Source organism: Cyprinus carpio, chromosome B25 (assembly GCF_018340385.1).
Source record: "Cyprinus carpio isolate SPL01 chromosome B25, ASM1834038v1, whole genome shotgun sequence".
Classification (NCBI taxonomy): domain Eukaryota; kingdom Metazoa; phylum Chordata; class Actinopteri; order Cypriniformes; family Cyprinidae; genus Cyprinus; species Cyprinus carpio.
In genome coordinates, this window is record NC_056621.1 from 6,692,020 (window position 1) to 6,711,284 (window position 19,265).

Here is a 19,265-nt window from a genome sequence, read left to right on the forward strand (position 1 = left end):
TAAGAGACCTAAGAATTAAACGACAGTCATGGAGTGCATAACATGTGATGCGTATTTTTAATAAACACATTTAACTTTCATTTATCCAAACATGATATTGTAGATTTATTTTAGGTATGGCTTGTTCAGTTTTTTAGAAAGTCTGTATAAGCTTAGCTACCATTTGCATGGGCTCATGGTGCAAACTGGACTTTGATGAAGGAGCTTCTAAAGGCTTCCATTCTCCTCTCATTTTTCTCTCTTATTCTCGATTAGCCCGATGAGTCGTTTCATTCTAACTGCTCATTCATCTGAAGGTAAGAGGAGAAAGCCACTTCACTGCACTTTCAGCGCGTTCTGCTGGTGAGCCGAGTTAAAGTCCTTCCACAAGCATTTTTATTCTTTATATTCATGATAAAATAACCTTCAGCAGCTCGTGCCATCTGCTGCTGAGCACAACTCGCAAGTCCTTAGAATCCCCTGCATTTGTGATAAAATATTTGCTGGCCTTATTAATCATTCAGATGGGATGAATTTAAGAATTTTATTAGTGTTCAGAGGCGATCTGAAGTCATTTCTCTCTCTCTCTCTCTGTGTTTGTGTGTGTGGGAATGTGGGTTCATCTAATACTCCAAACAGCATATGTTTGTGAACTCTAGAGTTAAAAATGAACCTTAAGTTAAATGCCTGAGAATTTTTGTGTTCTAATTAGATCATAACTGAATTTACTCTGAGATTTCATAATTAATATAGAGACAACTGTCTTGAAAATTCAACCATTCTAAAAGAACCTATACTCAATCATTTGAGTTATCATTTGAGAATTGAGTTAATAACTAACCAAGAGCCAGTTGTCTGATAATTTTGTAGTTCTGGAGTTCAGAATCATGTCAGTATTTAAGAGTTTTGTCTGATAAATTGTTGAGGTTAGATTCAGTTGTAGAGTCAATCATTTGAGAAACTGTAGGGTTCAGAGTGAATCCAGACTATTGTTTACATATTCTAGAATTCAGAACAAAGGTAGAGTTAATCGTTTGAGAAATTTTAGAGTTCAGAGTGAACCCATACTTAATTGTTTGAGTATAGTGTTCAGAACAGATGTAAAGTGAATAATTTGAGAAATTGTAGGGTTTAAAATGAATCCAGACTTTAATCATTTGGGTACAGGGTTCATGCCAGATTTCAGAGTCATTCGTTTTATAAAATGAAGAGTTCAAAGTTAAAATTCTAAAGTCCAGAACAGATGTAGACTCAATTGTTTGAGAAATTGAAGTGTTTAGAATGAATCCAGGCTCAAACATGGGTATTCTATGCTTCAGAACAGATGTAGAGGCAATCACTTTATAAATTGAAGAGTTCAAAGTGAATCCAGACTCAATTGGTTAAGTACAGGATTCAAAACAGATGTATACCCAATCGTTTGGAAAACTGCTGTTTGAGTATTCTGAGATTCAGAACAGATGTAGACTTTAGCATTTGAGAAATTGTAGTGCTTAGAATGTATCCAGACTCAATCATATAAGTATTCTAGGTTCAAAACAGATGTGGAGTCAATCATTTGTGAATCTGTAGAGTTCAAAGTGAATACAGACTCAGTCGTTTAAGTATAAGATTCAACACAGAAGTAGAGTCAACCATTTGGAAAATTTTAGAGTTTAGAATGAATCGTTTGAGAAATTTAAGAATTTCTAATAAATCCAGATTCAATCATATGAGTATTCAAAAGTTCATAACAGATGTAGAGTCAGTCGTTTGAAAAATTGAAGATTGAGTATTCTAAGTTTCAGAACAGATGTAGACTTAAGCGTTTGATAAATTGAAGAGTTCAGAATGAATCCAGACTCAATCGTTTCAGTATTCTAAGGTTCAGAACAGATGTATTGAGTCGTTTGAGAATCTGTGGAGTTCAAATTGAATCCAGACTTAATTGTTAGAGTATAGGTTTCAGAAAATATGAAGAATCAATTGTTTGAGAAATCGTGGTGCTTAAAAAGAATCCAGACTCAATCATATAAGTATTCTAAGATTCAGAACAGATGTATAGTCGGTCGTTTAATAAATTGTAGCATTCAAAGTGAATACAGTCTCATTGGTTTAAGTGCAGGATTCAGAACAGATGTAGAGTCAGTTGTTTGGAAACATATAGTTTGATCATTCTGAGATACAGAACAGATGTAGACTTAAGCATTTGATAAATTGAAGAGTTCAGAATAAATGCAGGCCCAGTTGTTTGAGTCTTCTAAGGTTCAGAACAGATGTATTCAGTCGTTTAAGAAATTGTGGAGTTCATAGAGTATCCAGACTCAATCGTTTGAGTAAAGGGTTGAGAACAGATGTAGAGTCGGTCGTTTGAGAAATTGTAGCTTCCAAACTCAATTGTGCCATATTTTAGGGTTGGGAAGATATGTTAAATTTTGTTCACAATTCAGGTCATGTTCCTAAAAAAAATGCAACTTTACTCTAGCACCTGAACTGTCTAGACCAGCAGCAGTAGCCTCGGCCTTGAATCTTAGTTTTGTCCCGATCAGCTTAAATGTTCTGCTCATCTGCGGTCAGCAGTGAAAGTTGTATCATCTACACATCCAGATTTATGATGACTCAATACACACACCAAGCCACACACACTCTAAAATAATTAAGAGCGTGTGACTGGACACTGAACTGGACTAGACAGCTTTGTCATGCAGGTCCGGTTAAATAAAACTTTCTACATCAACATGCTGTGAACCAAAAGTACTACTACACACAGTGCACTGATATGCTGTTTGTTTCCCCTTTTGCCCCATGGCTTGAAGTAACAGATTTCTCACACCCTGATTGTACACTTTAATCGAAGATCTTGTTATCCAGACGTCTGCTGTAGGGGTTTTTTATTCACAGTGGAAGTGTAGAGGAGATTTTACCATTTCAAAATCTGAGATCATCAGATTACAAGCACTTTGTAAAGTTTTCGGGTATTCAGGCGCTTCCGTCTGTTCTGCCATCGTTGGCTTTAATGAATAAGTCATCAAGGCCAGTTGCCACTGAAAAACAGATACTTTTTATGCTCTATATCACAAGAATTCTGAATTATAAGTTGGAAATTAATGTTGTGTAAGGCTGGCTGTCATCAGGTGTCGTGATATTCTACCTGAATATCCTGCTAAATTTAGTCCAGAGGTGTCATGGACCCAGACAGTTGGTGTCTGGTTTACTGATGCATGTCTACAGGTTTGATAAAACATCTCAACAACTTACAATACAAGCTCAAGCAGAAGCCCAGCTGAGTATTTGATTGCTGCTGGTTGAAAAAGGCCATTTATATGCCAAAGAAAGCATTGATAGAGCATTTGATGGATAGAAAATCATAAGATTCGCTTGAAATGCTGTGAAAAGAGCCAGGTCAGGTTGAACCTAAGGAATTCAGTGAATTGGATTTCTGAGAGCACAATTGATTGTATCCATCTGTCTGCAGTTCTCAGTTCTCAGCGGATGCCTACAAGTGTGTCATAGCAAACGTTTTAAATCTGGTCGTGTACAGGATTGTAACTTTCACAAAAATTTTCATGACCACTGAAACTATACAGTGGTGGCCAAAATTCTTCACCAGCCACCACTATGTGTGTGTGGGATGGATGGATGGATGGATGGATGGATGGATGATGGATGGATGGATGGATGGATAGATAGATAGATAGATAGAACTATAGATAGATAGATAGATAGATAGATAGATAGATAGATAGATAGAAATGAGCTGACAGAAGATTTGTTTGAAGGTATATCAAATCTCGTTCTGAATTTGGCAGAATCTAATACTGTATTAAAAATGACATCATGAAGCCACTCAAATCCTATTTCCGCCTCCTACATTGCAGTTTTCATTTAGAAAAGTGAGCTTTATTACAGTTGCACACAGATACAATTGAGCTTTTGAAGGCCTCTGTTTAACTGATATAAACAGCCATATAGAGTCCAAAGTGACGCATCACATTCTTTCCAAATTAAAAAACCCAGAACAAACTAAATTAAATCATCACTCATCACTGGTGGTTGGAGTGCAAGTAATGGTTATTTCTCTGCCTGCTGTTAAGGATGTGTTTTGGGTGGGCTAGAGGGGGGTTTCGATTCATGTCTCCATCACATTAGAACTCATTACCGCTGCTTTACCACTACAGCGTCAGGAAACATTGTGTCTATTGTGTGCAGCTCTAGAGCAGAACTCCATCTTCCATCTCCTGTGTTAGTATACGTGGTCGAATTCCGACTCTTTGTACATTAAAATTACCAGAAATCACTTCCATTCAGGTATAAACCTGAAGTATGATTACTGTAAGAATGGACAGATGTGGTTTTGTGGATGTGAGTATTCAGATGTGTTTTTCATCTGAACATTGGGAGAGAAAATTAATTAAATGTGACTGTTGAAAAAGCTGCTTTAATCAATCAATCAATGATCAAATTAAATCCAAACAGTGAATCATTTGTGTTTAAACCTGAACAGATTGATTCACTAAAATAAATCAAACTTTGAAATGTTACATATTGTACCTGAACGAACTAGTTCACTTGAATTAATCAGGCAACATGGAATATGGAATATGGAAGCTTGTTTCGATCGTGTGATATAAAAAAATAAATAAATAAGGTAATTACAACTTTTTTTCTCACAATTGTGACTTTTAAACCTCAGTTCTCATATACAGTAAACTCAGGATTGCAAGATATAAACAGAATTGTGAGATATAAACTTGCAGTTGCAAATGAAGGCAGAACAGAATTGAAAACAGAATTGTGAGATAAACTCAGAAATGCAAGGGGGAAAAGTCAGAATTCTTTAGTTTATATCTCGCAATTCTGACATTTTTTTCCTCTGAATTTTTAGTTTACATCTCACAATTCAGTTTTTTTCCTCGTAATTTTAAGTTTTAAGTATCTATCTATCTATCTATCTATCTATCTATCTATCTATTTATCTATAACAACATGGTTTTCATAGATGACACATGGTCCACAAATAAAGCTCTTGTATGAAAGCTCCCTTCTTTAGTAAAGAAATGGTGAAAAACAGACTTTCTGAGTCATCTGTCTTCTCCTTAATAGATTCATCAGCAGCGTCATTGCAGTGGTGAGTTTGATCAAGTCTTATAGAAATATATTTCATGTAAAATGCTTTGACAGAATCTTTGGAAAGGTGTCACACACAATAAATGCCCTTTGAGAATGTAAAATGTGGAGCTTCAAACAGACGAGCATCAGAGCTTAGAGCACAGCACGGCTCCTGTCAGAGAGAAAGATTTCAAAGTTTTTAGGTAACAGTAGAGGATGTCATTTTTTTCCCCTGAACACGGCCACACTAAGGCAGGTGTTCAGAGGGAGTTGAAGTCAGTTGTGAATAGAAATGTTTCTGCCTGGAGGAGGAGGGCAAGAGGCCAGTGGGTTCTGGCTTCAGACACGCTGCTGTTGTTACTCACCCTTCCTTGACTCTTAACCCCGCCCACCATCCCCTGCTCTAGCTTTAAGCCCTGCCCCTTGCTCCACCCCAGTCATCTCATCCCTTCCTGCCTGTTTCCAACACCTTGCTTCTGCTTGTTTTAACCATTCAGATGGCTGCAATAAATCACACGTTAATTAAAGAACATACTAGAAAGTAAAGTTTGTATACAAACTTTTGAGGTTGACTTTACAACACATAGTCTGAAATTTTAAAATCTTATTAAAAGTTTGAAGGTTTTAAGCTAAGTAGCTTTAAGTTTGAAGTATTTTTTAAAAGCTTGAAGTTTAAACAATAGATGGATGGTTAGACTGAGACTAGAGATAGATGGATGGATGGAAGGATGCAGTTTCTATTGTGTTCTGGTAGGTATAGAGTGTTTTTATAGATGGTTGCTAGTGTGTTGTATCACATCAATAACAATATTATAATATAATATGTTTGGCGATTAATTGTTTGATTCATATATATATATATATATATATAATATATATATATATATATATATATATATATACAGTATATATATAAAGTATATGTATTAATGCTGTCAAACGACTAATTGCAATTAATCACATCCAAAATAAAAGGTTTCGTTAACATAATATGTGTATGTGTACTGTGTATATTTATTATATATAAATACACACATTCAGTAAATATTATGTATGTATTTACATGCATATATTTATATTCTTCTTTTATATTATATATAAATATTTAACATAAACATAACATATTTTTCATGAATATATACATGCATGTGTTTGTCTTTATATATACAAAATAAATATACACAGTATACACACATATTATGTAAACAAAAACAATTAATAATTTGACAGCACTAATATGTATATATGAATAAGTGTTATTTTACTATTTTATATACTATTATTTTAGAAATTTTGTGTGCTTTTGTAATTTCTTTTTACTTTACATTAAATCTTTGTTTAGTTTTAAAGGGATACTCCACCTCAAAATGAAAATTTTGTCATTAATCACTTACCCCCATGTCGTTCCAAACCCAAGCTTCGTTCATCTTCGGAACACAATTTTGGCGAAACTGAGCTGTACGCAGGCAGCTTACGCGCTTTTGTGTCAGCCGCGCCACAAGCATACGTTTTATACCGATATTTATGCTTTGATTTGTATGAAAACAGCGCATACTTGTGTTGCGGCTGACACAGAAGAGCATAAGCCGCCTGCATACTTCTCAGATTTGCCAAAATGGCACTATGCTGATGTGGAGTGACACAGAGGAGACAAATTGTTGAATAAAGTTATTTTTGTTTATTCGCATACAAAAAGTATTGTCGTCGCTTCATAACGTTACGGTTGAATCACTGATGGCAGATGGACTATTCTGACTATGCTTTTCATACTTTTCTGGACCATAACAGTGTATTTTACTTGGCAGTCTATGGGACAAGCCTCCCTGTTTTCATCCAAAATATTTTAAATTGTGTTCCGAAAATGAACAAAGCTTTTACAGGTTCGGAATGACATGGGGGTAAGTGATTAATGACAAAGTTTTCATTTTGGGGTGGAGTATCCCTTTAATTTATTTTGTACTTTTACAGTTAGAAGCCAAGATAAATTTCATCAAGATAAGACATAATTTCCTGTGGCTCCAGACTGGTTAGTCATATTTACAGCTCAGGTAATAGCCGAGCCATTAAGATGAATGAGAATCTAATAGTAAGCTTCCACCCCCACAGTCTGACAGCCCAATCAACACTCCCCTGCTTGTCTGTAAGCCCTGCCTCCAGCCCCGCCCCATTCCATTCATGTGTGCCAGGCTCTGAAGGCCGCCTCCCCACACAGCTCACTGGCAAGATTAGACCCTATTGTATGGAGAATGAGCCGGCAATAGGTCTGTCAGCTTTCTGGCACCCAGGGAATAATTATGCTTGGACTGATAGATGGCCGTAACTGCGGCAGAAGAATGGAGTAATTCTCATATGTGCCCTACCGCAAAATGCCGGCGGCCATTAACTGGAATGATGGGGAATTAAATTCTCTGCAGTATTTTAACAGGATCTCATTTGCAGCGGAAAGCTGAAATATTGTGGCGTACCTCTCAATTGCGTCATTTGATTTCAGCGGCCTTTGAATGGCATTCGGTGGGTGGTAATCACTCTCCTGTGCGTGACACAGGGGACAGCTAGGAGATCAGACATGCTAAGGCTGTTGAGTAATTAAAAGAGGTCCAGTCAAATAGATCAATGAGGATGTGGTGTGTTTACACTGGGTGTGTGTCTGTTTAAGGGGACAGTTTACCATAAGAATGAGTATTCTGTCATTTACTTACTGTTTCATGTATGACCTTCTTTCTTCAGAAAACCAAAAGAGACTTTTAAGCTTCAAAAATGATGCAGAAGCATCATAAAAGTAATCTAATATGTTTCATGTATTATATTTAAAGAAATTACCTAAAAATGAACATTTGCTGAAAATCTACTCACTGCATCGGAACAGATTTGGAGAAGTGTAGCACTGCATCACTTGCTCACCAATGGATCCTCTGCAGTGAATGGGTGCTGTCAGAATGAGAGTCCAAACAGCTGATAAAAACATCACAAGAATCCACAAGTAATCCACCTGACTTCAGTCCATCAATTAACATCTTATGTAACAAAAAGCTGCATGTTTTCAAAGGATGCATATTTAGCTGAAAGCAATGGTTTAAAGTTGAAAATGTCTTGATGGATTTGTTTATTACAAACATGCAGCTTTTGCTTCACAAGATGTTAACTGATGAACTGGAGTGGTGTGCGTTCTTGTGGTGTTTTTATCAGCTGTTTGACTATCATTCTAACGGCACCCATTCACTGCAGAGCATCCATTGGTGAGTGATGTAATGCTACATTTATCCAAATCTGTAAAAAATAAAGAAACAAACTCAGTCTACATCTCGGATGGCCTAATGGTAAGTAGATTTTCAGCTAATTTTAATTTTGGGGTGAAATATTTCTTACAGTCTTCTGAAGTCATACAGTTGTTTTGTGTGAGGAACAAACTATAATTTAGCTTGTTCACAAAAAATCTTGACATTTGTTCTATGGCATGACCTTTGGATGTCGTAACTCAAAGTTATTGGGCCACACATGCATTCTGACAAACAAGAACTCAAGAGCTTTAATTTCCATCTCCTAAAACATCTGATATCCTGATGCGTTTAATCGTCTCTGTGCCGACTGATCAGAGAGCTTCTTCGGTCTGTAAGAATGTTTATGACTTATCTCAGCATTAGATTAAACTCCTTTCCCGTGAGGATTCGTGTCAAGTTGAGCAATAACTCAAAAGCTCATTAATTAGTCTTCCGTTTGATTGCCTTTCCAATATCCAGAGATCATGGTTTGGCTCTTAGCATGCCACTCGACTTTTCGACACAGCAAACAAGTAAATTTAAGAGTCCGTAATTGCTTCTTTGATCTTATTGCGGGTCACAGGTTCATTTCCGCATCAGGATATGGAGAACAGGATATTTTCTGGCCAGAACTTCTGTTGTAAATTGCTTTGTGCAGAATTGTTTCTTTAAAAAGAAAGTGTTTTGTCAGACTCCAAGGGTTGATGGCAAAGCAAAAGCTTTTGTTTTATTTGGACTCAAATTCGAGCTGTTTTTACAATTAAACCCACATTAAGCATGTATTTGAAATATATTTTGGCCAGGGAAAAAAAAAATCTTTCTGAAGACCTTAATAATTTCACCTAATAATCTGGCTTTTGGGGTTTCAGAAGAGATCTCAAACTGTGCTCATATTAATTTTGTAGCTCAGCAAGTTTATAACTGAAAACTCATATTCTTAAAGAGCAAAATATGAGCCATAATGTTTCCTCCAAGCTGCGTTTATCCATCATTTATCAATTTTTTTCATCTTTTTGGCATCCCATGTTGCCCCCTTAAACATGGTGCCAATGGGTATGTGCCCAAATGCCCATATGGTCAGTCCAGTCCTGCTTTTGTTCTCCATTCAGGCTATTTTCATAGATGATTTAGTTGTAGTCTCTGGCTTGCTACCACAGTCTTCTGTTATAGAGTGTTTTGTGCAAAAGCTTTTTATTTACTAAGAAAAAAGCCATACTTCTCAGCATTACAATGAGATTTTCTTTCATTCACGTAGCTGAGAGTGAGATATTGATACCCTGTTGAACTTAGTATGAATTTCCCAGCGCACATTATTGCTGGATGACCTAGGAACTTGTAAAGCTAAATGGGTGTTTTATTTTCACAAAAACCTAATTTAAACATTAAATTGTCATTTGGGAGAGCCGTAATCCTTGTGTAACTCTAGATAGTTGCTAATCCATTTTTGTCCTGTGAAGTTAGTGGAGAACCTAATGATATCTCGACAATTTGTAATAAACAAGTCTTGGCATTATATAAATTCTGCACATTCAGGGCTATTAAAAATACCCACCGTGCAGGGAGCTGCAATACAGGAAGTGGCTTTGATGATGTGTGCTGGTGGTGGGATTCAGGTGGAGATGAAGTCGCAGTGGGAAATTCGCTTGGAAGATGAAGGGTGGCCGAGATGGTCTCGCAGCGTGTGTGCGACTTTTGTATTACACACCTCGCGACCAATCAGAGAGGGGAAAACTCTAATTGTGTGGCCGAGAGGAGACAAAGCGACCCTCCCAGTGGAGGCAATCAGTAACAGTGGACGCTCACATCAGAGCCAATCAAATGGAAGGGTTATGAGTTCTAATACCGCAGGTCTCATTTAAAATAGACTGAGTGCTGTTAAACCTTGAGAAACGGTCACATCTTCTGCAGCCATGTGAGGATAAATGTAATGGAGCTTAATTTAAAATATATGTAGTGGATGCGTTAATAAAGGCTTGATGCTGAAATATTTCTTGGGGGACTCTATTATGACTGCTTTCTCGACAGCAAAAAAGATTGTTTTGGGTCACCATGAGGTTGCTAATTTTCTCTAAGGGGTTTTTCACACAGTTGCTAGGGTGGTCTGTGTGGTTACTAAGGCATTAAAGTCTGTGACATTCTGCTCACTAGATACGGTTTGAGTATTTGCTTGTAAGTCTATGGGATTGTCACGTTTTATCATTAGGTGCAAGTCATTATGTGGGTGTTTCTTCAACTTGGGGCCTGATTTTTATTAAAAAGAAAAAAAAACAGATTTTGTTTTGTGTTGTTTTACTCTTTACTCTTAATATTAGATCTTGAATGTAATCATTTGTATTTTTACAATAAAACCGATTAAAATATGAATTTCTAAATTAGAACTTTGATACATCTAAATAAAACAATCCTCACGAATGTCCCTCATTTTTCATTTTCACAACAACCAACAATTTTGCCCCATATTAAGCTTGAGATGAAATTTGAAATGAGAAGAAAACAAAGTAAAATCGAGGTAAATATCACAAAACCAGGGTAAATATCACTTGTGAACAATGTTAATTGTTTCATTTCCAGTCAAGCTGTAATTTTGTCCAAAATATTATTTAATGCTATGAAATAGGCAAAGACGACAGCCGTTTTGTTCCAAAAATGTTTAAAATGCATTGACACCACAAAATGCTTTTAAAAAATACATGTAATTTGAGATTTGTTTGAAATAACACTGTGGTGAAATTACATTTTTAAGACTTTGTCTTAAAAGTCCAACGGAAACAAAAGTTTCCAAAGTTGAAGAAAAACCCAAGTCCAATAAATACGGAGTTCTGACATGAAACTCTAGATGGCATAGTCCGATAGGTCTAACTCAGTCTGACCTAATGACATCATCACATGGCACAGCTGATTGTTTCTCTCCTCTATTGGTAGCCAATGAGCTCACTGCTCAGCATTCATGTATATGACTAGTGCTTGCCGTAGCAGTTGCAGCTTGCTTCAGAAACCCTCCACCTTCCCCAGCTCCACCTGTATAGATCTGCTATGAGGTGATTCATGTATGCTACATGGGGGTTATTTCATGCATGTTATATTTGCAGCAGCAATATTTCTTACATGCTCACAGCAGCATGTTGTGGATGTATTGGCAGTAGCAAGTCTCGGTACTTGAGCTGCCGCAGCAGCAGCATAGCAGATCTATTCCGCCAAGACCAAATACATTAACATTGTCATGTAAATTACCATGCAAATCCCTCCAAGAGTTGTCATGACAGAACTTAGGAAAGTAATAGCACACCTTTAATTGATATATCATTAATTTTAGTAGCATGCAGGGTAAGATATGTTTCAAATTTCAATAGTAACTATTGGCGTTTCTTCAAATCCTTAACCCTCACTTGATTAATAGCACCAATAGTGATGTTTATTAGCAAAAGTGGCTAATAGATTAAATATATATTCTAAGATAATTCAGTCCAATGGTATGCACCTAAATGACGACATATTGTAGCATTAGTCCTGAAATATTCTCTTCTGCTTTGTTTTTCTCATTGCAGTTTCATCTGTTCTGGGATTTTCAACTGAGGAGATATTAAGACAGGGGAATGTGGACGCGGGAGAGAACGTGTCTCCGTCTCCTGCACAATTCCCTGTGAACCAGCAGCCTCCATCCTAAAGAGCAGAGAAGCATTTACTGCCCGTGAGTACAGCTCAGCCTCTCCTACAGTGCGAGTGATTTGTGTTTCTGTGATGTTATGTAAGTGCTGGCATGGTATTTTTCCTCAGTATACTGCCGTCTCCTGCAGCTACACTTTAAATCATATTAAAGCCAATGTGCCAGAAAAGAAATAGAGTTGATTTCAAAATAAAAGAGGTGCCGCGTTGACAGTCTGTGAGAGAGGTGAGTGATGTCAGCATATCTGACAGACAGCAGCTTCTTTAGGAGTTTACAGGGGTTCAACTTAAGCGTTCAGGGCCACCAGAAGACGTCCAAATGTGTCCGCAACCCACAAACCCAGCCGGAGCAGAACAAACACTCCCACTGACACGTATCAGCTTCGGATGACATGCCCACGGGTCGTTCGTGCACTGCCTGTCGAGCTGTAATCTGATTGGCTGGCTTTATGTAATTCATGGTTCACGGTTTTATTGGGTTGTCCTGTTTATAAGTTACTGGGTGCCTAAAATGACTTTTGAGGGTTTAGAGAAAGTTTGAGGGCTTTTTTTTTCAGTTTTAAATTCTAGACAGCTTTGTTGATGGATAAGAAGTCAATTTTGTTGTGAATTTGTGTGTTCTGCTCAGTTCAAAGAGTCTATCATTAAATTGTGGTATACATGTATCAACATTATATCGGCCAACCTGATATTGTCAGCCATTGAAAAACATATTTCTGTTAACTGCTAATCGCTTTCCATGTTTCTTTTCTAGTCTAAAACTAAACATGTTATAGAATAAAATTTCTCATCCATTAATGCTTTAAGTATGAAATGAAACAACTCAAAATGTAGCATAGATTCCAAAGCACATTTTAAACTGGATTTAACCACATTTAATTTGTGTACAATCCTACTAGCCAACTGCGATATACAAAACTGAATGCAAACTCAGTCTCCATGTATCATGTAGTTTGATAGATTGTCAAGAATGAACTTGTATTGTGAGTTTGTGAGAGAATGAATTTCGCTTTACATGTTGTTCTTGCTGTCTAAACCAACACAAGCATTATACTTGTGTTGATATATGGTAGTTCAGGTTACACTGGCTACCAGTAGCAGCTCGCACCAAATTCAAGGTACTGATGCTTGCCTACAAAACGACCACTGGCACGGCGCCAACTTACCTAAACTCACTAGTTCAATCTTATGCACCCTCCAGAAGTTTGCGCTCTGCAAGTGAACGACGCCTTGTGTTGCCATCCCAAAGAGGTTCAAAATCACTCTCACGGACTTTTTCCTGGACTGCTCCAAGCTGGTGGAATGACCTCCCGATCTCAATTCGAACAGCTGAGTCTTTACTCATTTTCAAAAAACATCTAAAGACTCATCTTTTTCACCTGCACTTAACCAACTAATACTAGTACTTACCTTTTTTCTTTTCTATCATATTCCCAAAAAAAAAAAAAAAAAAACCCCTGGCTACGTGTTCTGTACTACACTAACTGAGACTTGTCATAGCACTTGTATACCGTTGTTGTTCTCGTTGATCTGATTGTTTCTACTGTTCTCATTTGTAAGTCGCTTTGGATAAAAGCGTCTGCTAAATGATTAAATGTAAATGTAAATGTTATACTACATTTATCTGTACGTTAATGTTTTAATTATGCAAAGAAATGCTCCAAATTGTAGTGTAGAAGCTACAACATATTTTCAATTTCAACCTGCAGTCAAAGAGGAGAATGACCTTGTAATCACATTCATACTTTGTGATTAATTGTGGAAAGTGTATATTTTATTGTAAATTTGCGTACCTTCCAGTACAGAAAGTGTGCATCTCGTTTTAAGATTGCGACAAAACCAAATTTTATTGTAGATGCTATGACGCATTTCAAACTGGATGTAATTACTAATCGGATGTAATAATAATCGCTTTATATGTTAATTCTCTTTTTGAGAAAACAAAGATTTTATTATAAGACTACATTTGTTGTACATTAATGTTTTAAGACAAAACACCCTAAATTGTAGCATAGATGACTAGACTAGACAACTGTGTGTACTATTTTGATTAGCGGTTAGTGAGCAGCAATGAGCAACAGCCAAAAAAAAATAAACAATTGTGAGAAACATAGAATGAGACACACCTCGTAGTTTGTTGGTAGACTGTGAAAAGTTTTAATGTAAGTGAGTTTGTGTGAGAATTAATTTTGGCATTGTACCTGTAGACACGGAGGAGATTAGCCTTGTAATTGCAGTTCATATTTTGCGATTACTTATGGAAAGTGTGTACTCATATGACAGAAAACAACATGAGTGACTTTGGAGCTTGTGGACTAGTATTTATGCTGATAGTCAAAAGTCTGGCTATCCAAGGCTGTTTGAGTTTTATTTGATGGACTCTGAGTCTTTTAGGCCCAACATGCTGTAATGGCTATTTCCATGTAATTGGTTTTAAAATAGTTTGCTTTACGCTGGGCTGTTTTTGCACCTCCGTAGCTGGTAGAAACCATGAAGTAAAAAGGATCCGTCCAAAACAGCAGGATAAATGAACCTTGTATTATTTTGGTTTGTCATTTTGAATGATAGCGTATGAATTCCAACCCATAAGCCAGTATTTGAAAGCCATATCTGTGCAGAAACATTACAGCCCTGCCTCTCTCTCTCTCTCTTTTCCTCGTCTTGCTTCTGTTCTCCATCATTTATCGTGACTGTGCAGAGAGGAAACCAGGCTGCAGTAAAGCTGACGGACGGCATTTCGCATGACTGAAGACAAACGACACGCTAGAATCTGCATGTATGAATCTCTTCCTCAAAAAAACAGGGAAAAAGATAGGAGCTCAATTTCTGTCTGAGAGTGAGATGAGATGGCTGGGCCTATTCTCTCTCTCTCTCTCTCTCTCTCTCTCTCTCTCTCTCTCTCTCTCTCTCTCTCTCTCTCTCTCTCCTCTTTTGAAAGATGGTTTTTGGTGCTGAGAGTCTTGTGGATGTTCTAAGGAGCTTTATTTTCTCTTGACTCTGTCAGATCACACACCATAAAAACATCCAGTTAAATTTACGTTAAACACTGCCACTTCAGGTTAAAGAAATATGACAAAAATAATATGAAGCATCTTGAAGTAAAAAAAAAATCATATGTGATTGCTACTTTGCCATATGAACTAAACAGGAGGAAAAACTAAACACTTTTTCTCTTGAAAAAATCATTTGAATTATTTATTATATGTTTTAGTAATAATTTGATGGTGCAGTACTGTAAAAAATATTAACTAGTGATTTATATTTAAATGTTGACTGATTTATGGAAGAAATTATACTGAGCAAAACATATGTGTGTTTCATAGTAAAATATTGGAAAAAATAAAACAGGTTATACTTTTTACAGCATGAATACAGTACAATTATTGGTTTCTCTTTATTTTGATGGTCCCTTTAAAACATTCTGTTGTCTGTAAAGTAGCATTGCACAATAAAAAGTTAACAGAAAATAAGCAGGCAGTATACTAATATTCTAATGAGAGTTAGTTGACATGTAGGTGCAATGTTACTTATTACCAACAGAATGTTTAAAAGGGACCATCAAAACAGTGTTACCAAATTATTAAATTATTAAAATTGTTGATGCAAAAAAACTGTCCTTTTTAACCATCCAACCATCCATCCTTCCCAACATCAATCTATGCAATTAACCAACCATTCATCCATCTTCCATTCATCCATTCAATCAATCAACCAACCATCCATCCATCCATCCCTCCATCATCCCTTCCATCCAACCACTTATCTAACCAACCAAACATCCAACCATCCATCCAACAAACCAACCAAACATCCATCCATCTAACCACACATCAAATCATCCTTCCAAACAACCACCCATCCATCCAACCAACCAAATCACCGTGTTTGAGGTTTATAGAATTGACTTGAACACCTGTATATCCCATTTTCTCAGAGTTATGTCCAGATTCAGATTTACCTATCTATAGACATTGTATATACTGCAAAAACATTCTGTGATTGGTCGTATTAGGTGTCAGTCAAGTGGGTGGTTCTTGGGGGAAATAAGCAGACCAGATTTCATGTGAGACTAGGGCTAATGTTACTGTCAGTAATGTGTGTATAGCCTTGTCAGGATCAACTGGTAATATTAATACACAGGCAGATGGTTTCTGTGCAGTGGCTCTTCTGTGATTTATTAAAATATCTGCTTTTTCTAACAGCTGAACTTCGGTGCTCGCCTACAATCAGAGCAAAATGAGATCAGAACAGCATTGATGAACAGTATAATTTCAACACCTAACACATACAGAGTTGAAAATTCAATGTGCTGATGCATGCTGGGAACAGTTGCAGATCTCTGCTGAACGAGCTGATTGTAATTGTTAGAAAACTCAAGAAAAAGACACCCCGCTCGCCTGTGTTTATGCATGTGATTAGTGTGTGTGCGACTGAAGAAAGAAGAAAAGAGTAAAGGTTGAGAAACTGAGCGGTACTTTGTGAATATTCATATGAACGTTTGAATATTCATGTTCATGAATCCATGCATGCTTAATGAGATAAAGAAGTGTTTATGCTGCCTCACAGTAAATTTGACTCTAATCTGAGTGTCCTGTGTTGTTGAATAGCTGCCGCTGAGATATAAAACCATCAGAGGTGGAAAAATGGATTTCTGGAAGCATGTGTGCTGGAGAAAGATTTGGTGTAATCTGCGTTTAAGAGAGGGACTTGTCGTCAAGGTCAGTCTTTTCCCTCTGAGAGGCGGCAGTGTGAAGACATTTCTCGGGTGGTGAGGGGGCTGCTGGGAAGGAGATTTGTAGCCGGTGGTGAGGGGAACGGAAAGAGTTTGGAAATTATGCCACACATGCATGAATCTGGAGGGCGGTGATGTGAGCTGGAATGGGAAACCGGTGACCAGACCTCTCAGAGAATGCACCACACAACCATGTTTGCTGAAGTAATTTTGAAAAACAAAATTAAAATGCTCTTTTGGAGCTTGGGAGACTTTGAGTTATCATTTGTTTCATTGAAGTGTCAACTGTTTCTCCTTATTCCTTAGAAATATACATCACTATGGAAGCCACAAATTAAGAATTTGTTCCCACATTTTAGTTAAGTCGTCGCCATGAACTTAAAATTTGTTCCTTCGTTTCAGTAAACTGTGGCCACGAATTCACAATGTGTTCCCTCATATTAGTTCAATACTGGCCATGAATTTAGAGTTTGTTCCATCGTTTTAGTAAATTGTGGTCACAAATTAAGAATTCATACCTTCGATTTAGTAAATCGTGGCCACAAGTTAAGAATTTGTTCTCTCGTTTTAATAAATCGTTGGTCACAAATAAGGAATTAATGTCCTATGATTTAGTACATTGTGGCCACAAATTAAGAATTCATTTTCTTGATTTAGTAAATCGTGGCCACAAATGAAGAATTTTTTCCCTCGTTTTAGTAAATCGTGGCCATGAATTTAGTTTTAGTTCCCCCGTTTTAGTAAATCATGGCCACGAATTAAGAATTTGTTCGCTCTTTTTAGTAAAACATGGCCACGAATTAAAAATTATTTCCCTCATTTTAATAAATCATGGCCACGAAGTTGAAGTAACTAAAACAAGAGAATAAATAATAAATTGTGGCCACAATTTAACTAAAATGAGGAAACAAATTAATATAATGAAAAAAAAAAAAAATCCTTAGTCATTGGAACAAATTCTTAATTTGTGTCATGATAAATACATTTTTGCCAGCATTTCATGTGTAGCACATAATCATGGATAATTTCATGGATAGCACATAATTTGGTCTTGAAGGTAACTGAGGAGAGATCTCTGAGTTTTGGCAAATCTGAGCTGCCTGAGACATTGTTGATATCTCTTCTCAAACATAATAGATATACAACATAACAAAACAAAACATATAATTTTTCTGAGAAATTTTTTTTTTAGGTGTAGCTTTGTTTGCTCTTCATTTAAACTCACTGATTTATAGGTGAAACAATTGAGATATTAATTAATACTGTGATTTTTCTTCCCTGATGTGCCACATTCAAACTCACTTGCTGATTTAATGTGCCAAAATATGCATAATTTTTGTTGATGTAAAATGCAAAACACTCTTGTTGGTTTTCATCATGAAGCACTTAAATGCTAAAATTCATTCTGAATTGAATTAGGTTACAAATCACCGCTGTCAGTAATTCAACAATAATATGCTGACAAACAGTTTGTAATTTGTAGGTTCTAGACTTCCAGAAATTATAATTACAAATCTGGAATGGATCCAAACCATCCTGTGACGGCTTTAAATATCCAGGCTTTATAAATATCCTGCCTGAAAATAGCCCCTACGTGAGATGTTGCTAATCATACGGACGTTATATGGATGAGTGTAAATGAAGCCAAAGCAAAGACACACCATTATTCAAGCAGATACGTGATTACATGTGCCTAAAATGGCTCTATCATGTAGGAGCAGAATTCCCAGTTACCTCCTCGGGTCACAAGGGAACACTGACTCCATCTTTCTTATGGAAAATTCAAGTGGTAACTCCAGATGAGTCCAGCTGATTAGTGCAGCCCCAGGAGGGGCCTGTGGGTAAATCTGTGATTCCCACCCTCGGTGTGGTCAAAGTGAGGCCGTCGCTTCATTTGGGGAGTGCAGCGATGGGTTTTTAATCATCTCTGAATTACATCAAACTCTGCAGGATTATCTCCCCTGCTGCCATCTGCCTCTTAATTAAATTGTCTTTAGACTGAGTTTGTCTATTGGGATGATATGTGATCTACCTAAAGGAAATCAATCGAATAACCCCATGATCCCTTTGAAACACTTTTTTGAGAGCTTTGTTTTTTTCCTCCTGACCTGCAGCTGTTCCCTGTCCTTGTGTGAAACACCCTGTTGGTAAAGATTTTCTGGTTATTTTCACACCAGTGTTTACCAGTGTAGTTTCCCCAATGGCAAGGTTCTCAAACTATGAGATAGTCTCATACAGCCCCTCAGGTGTTAGTAATGTATCCTTAAATCCAGCCCACAAATCAATTATCATTTTCTAAGATTTGCTTTGGACTTTAATGTGTTCCCTGTCTTTTTTTTTTACATTTTATTTTTTAAATGCCAACTGACAGTATGTTTTTAAATATGACTTTATATTTAAAAAAATATTTTTTTTTCAATATTTTTTCCATCAAATTATATGCAGATCTTTATAATATTACAGTATTATGTTTTATCAAGTTGTACATTTTAAGTACAAGTAAATTCATTATTATTTGCAAATTCCCCTTGATCTAAGGGACAACA

At 36.7% G+C, this 19,265-nt stretch overlaps 1 protein-coding gene across 2 annotated transcripts in view; it reads left to right on the forward strand.

The window, feature by feature from the left end:
• LOC109082378 (leucine-rich repeat and immunoglobulin-like domain-containing nogo receptor-interacting protein 1) overlaps positions 1-19,265 on the forward strand; it is an 84,044-nt gene that overhangs the window by 31,167 nt on the left and 33,612 nt on the right. For both annotated transcript variants that reach the window (XM_042752594.1, XM_019097266.2), the window contains one exon: positions 11,870-12,012. The gene's annotated coding sequence lies outside the window, so the exon portion shown is untranslated. The remainder of the gene's footprint in view (positions 1-11,869; positions 12,013-19,265) is intronic.